General features: G+C 38.8%; 1 pseudogene; it reads left to right on the top strand.

The window, feature by feature from the left end:
* The first annotated feature begins 505 nt into the window (after nt 1-505).
* LOC119535411 lies at nt 506-5,521 on the top strand (annotated as a pseudogene).
* The last annotated feature ends 5,150 nt before the right edge of the window (nt 5,522-10,671 follow it).

Consider the following 10,671-nt stretch of genomic DNA (forward strand, 5'->3'; position numbering starts at 1 on the left):
GGCTCAATAATATATTGAATTTACTGTAGAATATACTGATGAGTTGGAAACAGAGCTGAGGAGTTCCCTTGGAAAATAAAACAGAGGTAATGAGATGTAAACTATGAAGAAAATTTTAAGAGACATAAAATAGACCCAGAAGTTCTAACATCTGATGTAAAGAATTTCTGTAAGGGGAGAATAAATACAAAAAGAAAAAGCTATGATTAGAGAAATAAAGCCAAAAATTTCTAAGAGCTGAAAAGTGATAGGATTCCTTAGTCTAAACAGTCTACCAAGTGCTATCAGACAGATAAATTCAATAGGAAAAAAAAAAAAAATCCAAATTTAGAAACATCAGAGTAAAATTTCATACCATTGATGCTTAGAAGAAAAGCCCTCTCTTACTCTTTTTCCTCTATCTATTTGGTTTCCTTTCTTTCACTTCTCTTTCTTGGGAAGGGCCAGCAAAGCCAAAGGCACAAGAGGTACCAGTGGGCCCAGGGGCTGAAGAGGTGGTGGGGCAATGGACAAAGGGGGCAGCAGTGAGTTCAAGGGGGTGTGGGAGCCAGGTACCAAGTAGGCATCAGTGGAAGCAGGTGGGGAGGTGGTAAGGAGAATGAGTTACAAATAGGAAAATGAGGACTGAGGAACTATTCCAGATTGAGAGAGATTAAAGTCACATGACAACAAAATACATCTGCAAAGATCCCTGAACTGTTAGATTGGAATTGGAGGTATCAATGTGAACTCATGTTTACTTTTATAAAAATAGACATACGTATATTCACAGATAAGTATCTATCATTATGTATGTGTATGTATGTGTGTACATTTATACAAACATATCTCCTAGCCCCCTCAACTGAGAGGGCCTAAAAGCAATGACAATCTAGTAACAGAAACCATGAACATAAGTTAAGTGCCCACATTTTAGTTTCAAAATTCCATCTTCCACTAAAACAAACTCAGAATCACTGGGTAAATAGCTGATTCCAGACAGGACTAAGAAAGTGCAAAATGGGCCTGGAATACTTGAGTGTGCCTGGAAGTAAGAAGGTACTTAAAGAATAACTGAGCATGTCAAAAGGTCACAGGAGCCAGCTTTGAACGGGCTTGTACTGGCCAAATCTTGGACAATTTGAGCATTAAAATAAGGATAGAAATTTTTTACAACCCAGTGAATAAAACAGAAATCCACAAGTCCATACCGACACACACACACACACACACACACACACACACACACACACACACACACACAGGGGAGATAAGGGAAAGGTCTTTCTTAGTAGAATGCCTGCTAATAAATGTTGAAAGAATGACAGAAATATAAAATCATCATATGGGGCAACCAGCATGGCAGTGATTAAGTCAGGGGAGAGCCGTCAATAGATGCAAAGGCGGCTAGATAGAGGTTTGATGAACCTCTGATACATATACAGTCTAATATCTTCCTTCCTTCAATATACTTACCAATTACAAGGGGGACATGACTTTACAATGGAGAAACCTGTGGAAACCAGTGTGATCAAGTGATCAAGATTAGTGTCATCAGTGGTGGGACAGGTGGACACCAGGTAATTCCAGATATGATGCACTGAGAAAAGCACAAATCATTTCTATTACAGTCTTACCAGTATTTGCTAGGCCTAAGTCTGGACATAAAGAAACATCAGCTGGACACAGATTGAGGGACATCTTACAAAATAAATGGCTTGTATTTTTTTTTAACTCTCAAGGTAATATCAGACAGGGAAAGAATGAGGAAATGTTCCAAATTGAAAGAGATTAACGTCACATGAAAACTAGATACAATTGATGCTGGAAAAGAGAAGAACACACACACACACATACATTGTTGGGACATTTGATAAAATTTGAATGGAATCTGTGGATTGAAAGTAGTGTTGCCTTAATGCTACATTCCTACTTTGGATTATTGTATTTTTATGTAAAAGAGTTTCTATGTTTGGGGGCAAAACACACTGACATATTTGGGCATCATGTCTGTAATTTGCTCTCAAATGATTTAGAAAAAGAAAAATAATGGTGTATGAGAAAAAGAGTGAGAGAGAGAAATAGTAAACGCTAAGAATGGGGACATTTGGGTAAAGGGGATATGGAGGTTGTTTGCACTGGTCTTGCAACTCTTACATAACTTGAAAATAATTTCAAAATAAATTTTGGAACAGCAAAAAATTTTAAAAGCCTCCAGTGAGAGACAGAAAGAAAAAAAAGTATTCATAAAGGAAAAAGAATGAGATTGATATCAGGCTTCTCATCAACAATAAAAGAAGATAATGAATTAACATTATCAGAATGTTAAAGGAATATAACTTCGAAAATAGAAATCTATATGCAACCAAATTCACCCCCAAAAAAGTGAAATCAAGACATTTTCATACCTAGTTTACCATACATTGACCCTTCTTGAAATAATTGCTAATACTCAAATACCAAACACACAAAAACACCAGAAGATAGTAGGGGATGCAAGCAGTAATAGAGGTCTAGGAAATCATTATTGTTAAATCCACATGTCTTAGTTTCCTGGATGTGATCACAGCACAAAATGGGTCGGCTTAAACAACAGGAATTTACTGGCTCACAGTTTTGAGCCTAGGAGAAGTACAAAGTCCAGTTGTCAGCAAGGTGATGCTTTCTCCCTGAAGTCTGTGTCCTTCTGGGGCCGACTGCCGGAATCCTTGGCTTTTCTGTCAATTGGCAATGTACTTGGTGGTTTCCTCTCCTTTCCCTCCTGGGTTCTGCTGACTCCCAGCTTCTTCTCTAGGTGGCTTTCTCCTCATAAAATCCCCAATATTATGATTAAGACACACCCTGATTCAATTTGGCCACACCTTAATTTAAAATAGCATCTTTAAATGGTCCAATTTACAATGGTTTCACACCCACAGGAATGGATCAAGAACATGTTTTTTCTTGGGTACATAATTCAACCTACCACAACATATAAGTGCTGATTATTTTTAAGACTTGCTGTTTTAGTTTCCTAGGCTGATCAAGCAAATACCATCAAATGGGTCAGCAATGGGAATTTATTTGCTCCTAGTTTGAGGCTGGGCAAAATTCCAAATCAAAGTATCATCAAAGCGATGCTCTCTTCCTGAAGACTGTGGTGTCCTGGGACTGGCTGCTGTGATCGTTGGTCCTTAGCTTGTCACATGGCAAGGGACATGGTAGTGTCTCCTGGTCTCTCCTTTCTCTTCCAAATTCTGTTGATGTTCAGTCTCTTGCTTCCTGTGGCTTTCTCCCCATACATATCTGAATTTCATTTGGCTTATAAAGAACTCCAGTAATAGGATTAAGATCTACCCTGGCCCCTGGCCCTGCCAGACAGCAGGGTGGAGACCACCTGGATCACATGTGCCCTGGAGGCTCTGGCCCGGCCCAGCCAATGGGCTGGTGACGCCCGCGTGACTCATGCACGCTGCTGGGCTTATCGCCTCTCCTGGCGCTGTCCGGATGGGAAGGGAGCCGCCCGGGTACTTAGTGCGAGCAAGTCACTGAGTAGACCCGCTATACCCCCACCCGGGGTGAAGCATAGTGGCCGCCAAGGTGACTTCAACCAAGAGAACAGATCTAGCTGAGCTTGGAACAATATTTTTGAAGTATGCAAGCATTGAAAAAAATGGTGAATTTTTCATGTCTTCCAATGACTTTGTCATGACACGTGAACATTTTTGGAGAAAGCCTACCTAATCCCCAAACTGTGAAACTTCTAAGTTTGGATCAGACCAAAGATGGACTAATACCCTTTCAAGAATTTGTAGCATTTGAGTCTGTTCTCTGTGCTCCTGATGCTTTCTTGGTGGTGGTGTTGCAGTTGTTTGACAGAGTTGGCAAAGGAGAAGTTACTTTTGAGGATGTTAAGCAAGTTTTTTGGACAGACCACAATTCACCAACATATTCCATTTAACTGGGATTCAGAATTTGTGCAACTACATTTTGGAAAAGAAAGAAAAAGACTTCTGACATATGCAGAATTCCCTCAGTTTTTACTGGAGGTACAGTTGGAGCACACAAAGCAAGCATTTGTGCAACAGGACAATGCCAGGACTGGGAGAGTCACAGCTACTGCCTTCCAAGACATCATGGTCGCCATCCACCCCCACATCTTGACACCTTTTGTGGAAGACTGCCAACAGTTGGCATTTTAATGGATTTAATTTGCTCCTTAACAACATGGAACTTATTAGAGAGATCTACAGCACTTGGCTGGCAACAGAGAAGATGTAGAGGTGACTAAGGAGGAGTTTGTTCCGGCAGCTCAGAAATTTGGTCAGGTTACATCCATGGAAGTTGACATCTTGTTTCAGTTAGTAGATTTATATGAGCCACAGGGACAGACTACCTTAGCAGACATTGAACGAATTGCTCCTCTGGAAGAGGGAAAGCTGCCCTACAACTTGGCTGAGGCCCAGAGGCAGAAGACTGCCAGATTGGGCTTGACCAATTCTCATACAGGTTGCCGAGTTGGCTTACAGGTTTGCTCTAGGTTCTGTTGCTGGAGCTGTTGGAGCCACTGTCATGTATCCTATCGATCTTGTAAAACTTGAATGCAAAACCAATGATCTACTGGCTATTTTGTGGGAGAACTTATGTATAAAAGTAGCTTTGATTGTCTTAAGAAAGTGCTATGCTATGAAGGCTTCTTTGGACCGTACAGAGGTTTCTTGCTGCAGTTATTGGGAGTTGCACCAAGAGAAGGCCATAAAACTTACAGTGAATGATTTTGGGAGGGATAAATTTATGCACAAAAATGGTTCGGTGCCACTTGCAGCAGAAATTCTTGCTGGAGGCTCTCAGGAGGTTCCCAGGTGATTTTCACAAATCCTTTAGAAATTGTCAAGATCTGCTTGCAAATAGCTGGAGAAATCACCATTGGTCCTCAAGTTAGAGCTCTGTCTGTCGTTTGGGACCTGGGGTTCTTTGGGATCTACAAGGGTGCCAAAGAATGCTTTCTGTGGGACATTCCTTCCTCGGCCATCTTCTTCCCATGCTATGCTCATGTGATGGCTTCCTTAGCAAAGGAGGATGGACAGATAAGCCTGGGAAGCCTGCTCTTAGCTGGTGCTATAGCTGGTATGCCTGAGGCATCTTTAGTGACCATACTGATGTTATCAAGACAAGATTACAGGTGGCTGCCTGGGCTGGCCAAAACACTTAACAGAGGAGTTATAGACCGCTTTAAAAAGATATTGTGGGAAGAAGGTTCAAAGCCTTTTGGAAAGGAGCTGGTGCTCATGTATTTTGATCCTCGTGCAAGTCTGATGTAACTTTGCTGACTTAGGAATTGCTACAGTGATTGTTCTACATTGATTTGGGGGGAGTAAAACCAAAGGGTTCAGAGCCAGTTCCTAAATCCAGGATCATACTGCCTGCTCCCAATTCTGATGACACTGGGGGCTACAAATCGGCAGTTGCAACATTCGCAGGGATTGAAAACAAATTTGGACTCTACCTACGTCTCTCCAAGCCGTCAGCATCTATTTCAAAAGTTATCAGTGTAGTCCCATAGGAGGACAGACTCCAGGATGTTGCTGTAGCTTTGTTGTTACTGCTGTAAAGACTGTCCCATCTCAGATTGAAGTGACATTTCATTGTTTTCACTTCTGTGTCTTGTTTAAATTTCAAATTGGGGCTTTTTATAAAGTGAAATTATTCATTTTTTGTCTGTTTTCTTAACTAGATCATTGTGAAATTATTAATAAATATTATTTGGGCCTCAGCCCACAAAACTTCATTTGTATCTGGTATTTGCTCAAGTCAACACTAAATGATTTGGGAGAGGGAGTAAATTTGAATAGAAATCAGGGCTTTTCTCCTTAGACTGGGATTGTGGTTCCAGAGAGGCTTCTGAAAGGTAAATCATGGTGCTCAGAGGAAAGTGTTTTCTACATGTTTAAGCTGGTAGTAAACTGTGGGCATATTTATAAAAGTAAAAAAACACTGAAAAAATGAAAAGATTATCAGAAATAGCCATCCTGGCTTCACATTTTAGACATGTTGTCTCTGGATTACATTATGAAGCTTTTACGTGAAACATGTTTTTTTTTTTTTTAATGAAAACCACATGGAAGATGTTTAGTAATCATATTCTGTTATTACTGGTACCAAGACTGACCAATGGAAAGTCTTTGCACCTTAGGGAAGTACTTTTGGGGTCTTATTATGTGGACAAAGAAACATAGACGTGCTGCTCCTGGATATTCTAATCTTGGATAACTATCTTCCTGCCTGCTTCAAAAAACACTGTAGGAAATGCATGCACCTTCTTGATGGTACCCAAATCCCCTCCCTACCCCCTTGTAATTGGCACTCATTTGCTTTTAAGATCTACCTTATCTTAAATGTCTAAGATAAACATATTCTAATATAGATTGTTATTTAATTTGAGGTGCCTTGCATAATGTTCAAACTCATGTGTTTGTGAAGGTAGAAATAAACTATTTTTAAAGCAAAAAAAAAAAAAAAAGACCCACCCTGATTGAGGTGGACCACAACTTAACTGAAGTAACCTCATCCAAAGATCCCACTTACTAGGGGTTCATGCCCACAGGAACGGATTAGGTTAAAGAACATGTTTCTCTGGGGCACATACAGCTTTGAACCACCACACTTGCCTTTAATAAGAAAACTGAAACTACAATCCCAGATAATAGAAAAATTGGTTTTAATGAGGTTTAGGGAGTGTAGGTGGGTGGGAAAGAAAAGGAAAACACAAGTCTGGGTTCCTGCCTTTTTTGGGAGTGAGGGGGAGATAAAAATATCAGTTCACTACAGATATGATTAGCTACTGAAAATACAAGATTAAGTGTGTATGCTATAATTGTGAAGACAACATTTAGAGAAAAAAATGTCTAACTCTCGAAAAGCTAAAAACGTGACCCACATAGAAAAATAGAATGAACACACATCAAAGGTTTATAAACTCTCAATCAGCAAGACCATACCTTCTCCCTGAAGACTGTGGCATGCTGGGGCTAGCTGCCAGCGATCTTTGGGTCCTTGGCCTTTCCATCACATGGCAATTCACTTGGCAGCGTCTTCTCCTTTCTCTTCCAGCTTCTCCTCCATATGGTTTTCTCTCCCTATCTGAATTTCATTCTGCTTATGAAGAAGTCTAGTAATCTGGAGTAAAGCTCAACCTGATTCAGTTGGCCACCTTAACTACAAATATCATTTGCAAAAGATCCCATTTACAATGGGTTCACCCCAACAGGAATGGATTATCAAAGTTGTTATTGCACAGAGTTGTAAGCTAGCTTAGCAAAGACAAAGCTGAACCTGAATCCATATAGGTTCAGGATAATTGCCAAAGGCTCTTGCATTCTACTGAATGCATATCCAGTATTTCTTATTCCAAAGTCTTAAATTGATCCCTACCAAAAGCACTTATATATAATCTGTAAGGTATCATACCTATTTCTACAATTCTATGAATCAAAATAAAGATTCCTTTTTCAAGGAAATCATTTGTGTAGATCATAATAAAATGTCAAGGCTTTTGATGACTGCCAAAGTATCAATGACACTGAGTATACAGAAATGATTAGTTCCTGTTCCGATACTTGTTAGCTATACTTACAACTTGCAAAAACTAGGGCAAAGTAAAGAAAGAGAGAATTACTTTGCCAATCATTACTTTAAACTAATGTTCAGTGGAAAAACACCCTGATCATTATCAACATCAATAAATAATTTTGTTTCTACTAGAATATTTTATGATAGAACTAAAATCCATAGAACGATTCTGTTTGATATTTAAGAAAAGCTACAAAGAGAAAATATAGCAAGTAGTTCAAACTTTTAGAGACATTTTAAGAAGACTTGGGTCACACAAATTTTCGTACCTGAAAATATTGTCTACATTCTAAGACAAGGAAAAAATACAGTGAACTAAATGTTAATGATAGCTGGCATATTCACAACGGGTCAAAATATTGAAAAAAAATGAAGATTTTTCTTTAACATATATACACATCCTATATGTTGAGGTCCTTTACATATAGCACAAGTAAACCCAGATTGATTTTAGAATTTTAAATTCTTATATATTTTGTTAATGTTGTATCACAGACTTATAATTTGGGGGGACTCTTAGGATTTATTTAATGCCAAGTACTTGGTCACCCATAAAACCTCCTCAAATAATAGTATTATGAATGTGTCTGACTATTTCATGATATATTACTCTTTGATATGACAGAATTATGGTGCAGCCCAAAGTAGGAATTTCCTTGTATACTTTTCAAAAGAAGGCTGGGAAACTCCACTTGCAGCTATGACAGAGGAGTTTATATCAGACTAACCCTCTTGCCCAAATCAAGTATGAAATGATAAAACAACTGCTTAAGGACATCAGAGAACACCTGAGGCAGGTATGACTTGAGAAGCAGCAGTCCTGCAGAGAAGGGGGGCACCCTGAATTGAGCCTATGCCCTGTGTTTTCCTTCGAGGCATTTGCTGATTGCAGTAGAGAGGAACGGAGGCCAAACCTGGCTTTTAGTATTCTCACTGGGATAAAGAGACAGAGTTTGGAGTTGAGAGCAGCCAATAAGGTCAAAACTTGAGGAATAAGAAACACAAAAATGCGAGCCTGAAATTCTAATGCAGTTTCCCTGCAAAGAGTTTGCCAACTTCAAAAGTATGTACAAAAAGCAAGATTTCCAGAAACCTAGCAGAAACTAGTGGGATGCTAACGTTCTGGGCAAAGATTTTAGCCGTATGGCAATACTGAGATGTAGGTTAGAGTTCAGGGCTCACAAAAGTAGAAAGAATCTAAGAAACACCCTGATGATTTCAATTGAGGCCATAATAAGATTATACCCTAAAAGTTAGGCCTATGTCCAAGGAATGAGGGTAATTTAGAGCCAGACCAGCCCCAACAGAATCACTCTTGGCTAGATCAAGGTGATTGGCCATATATTCACCTGAAAAAATGGAAATAAGTATTCTCTGTGGGGCGATTTCATACAGGATGTCAAATATCCCATTAAATATTACTAGACAAGGCAAGAAATAGGAACAAATAACCAAAAACTCAGAAAAAAATAGAGAATAGAAATAGAGGTAAAGGAGATCCAGATATTGGAGTTATCACTAAAGACTCTAAAATACTATGACAAATATATTTATGAAAATAAAAAAAAGAATGGAGAATTTATAAGAAAATAGGAATCTATTAAGAATAAAGTGGGAAATGTAGAACTGATTAAGACAATACTGAAAGTAAGAATCTAATACATGGATTTAATCGCAGATATAGAATAACTAGAACATATTCAGATGAAAACTCAGTGAGAAAAAAGGAGAGAAAATACACAGGAGTCCCAACAGTAGATGAGAGAGCAGACAGTAGCAATGTATGAAGAATCCTGGCATATAACTTTTCAAAACTAATAACATAAATCAAGCCATACATTCAAACAGATCTCTGAATGCCAAGCAGAATAAACAAAACCAAAACCACATCTAGACACACCATAATAAAAATGGAAAAAACTAAAAGGAAAAATGTTAGATTTACCACAGGAAATAAAAGAGATATGCCTCTGAAAGATTGCCAATAAGAAATATCACTGAATTTTCACCAGAAACAACAAAAGCCAGATACAATTGAAGGACATATTTAAAATGTTAAAAGAAAATGACTGCCAACATATAATTTTCATGCCAGGGAAAATATCTTTAAAATGTGAATGTGATATAAAATAAAAGCATAGCCAAAACAATCTTGAAAAAGAACAAAGTTGGAAGGCATACACTTCCTGCATTCAAAGCTTTCTACAATGCTACAGTAATCAACACAGTGTGGTACTGACATAGAACATATATATAAATCCATAGACTATAACTGAGAGTCCAGAAACAAACCCTTACATTTTTGTTCAATTGATTTTTTTTTTCAACCTGAAAGTAAAGACTGAATTTTATTTCTACTCACCCTGCACAAAATGATATTATACAATGTTCAATTGATTTTTGACCAAGGGTGTCAAGATAAATCAATGGAGAAAGAAGAGTCTTCTCAACAAATGGTATTGGCAGAACCTTATTGTGCCGGTTTGAGTGTATTGTGTCCCCCAAATGCCATTATCTTTGTAGTCTTGTGGAGCAGAGATTTGCTTGGAATGTGCCCCACCCAGCTGTGGGTAATGATTCTGATGAGATGTTCCCATGGAAGCGTGGCCCCGCCCATTCAGGGTGGGCCTTGATCAGTGGAGCTATATAAATGAGCTGACTGTGGGGAGGAAATGGAGTGCAGCTGGGAGTGATGTTTTGAAGAGGAGCAAGCTTGCTAGAGAGGAATGTCCTGGGAGAAAGCCGTTTTGAGGCTGGAGCTTTGGAGCAGACGCCAGCTGCCTTCCCAGCTAACAGAGGTTTTCCAGACGCCATTGGCCATCTTCCGGTGAAGGTACCCGATTGCTGAGGTGTTACCTTGGATGCTTTGTGGCCTTAAGACTGTAACTGTGTAGTGAAATAAACCCCCATTTTATAAAAGCCTCTCCATCTCTGGTGTTTTGCATTCTGCAGCATTAGCAAACTAGAACACTTATATTCACATGCAAAAGAATGAAGATGGACACTTATTTCACACCATAAGCAAAAATCAACTCATAACAGAATGTAAACTAAAATGTAAGAGCTAAAACCATAAAACTCTTA

Source organism: Choloepus didactylus, chromosome 5 (assembly GCF_015220235.1).
Source record: "Choloepus didactylus isolate mChoDid1 chromosome 5, mChoDid1.pri, whole genome shotgun sequence".
In the NCBI taxonomy this organism is placed as follows: Eukaryota; Metazoa; Chordata; class Mammalia; order Pilosa; family Megalonychidae; genus Choloepus; species Choloepus didactylus.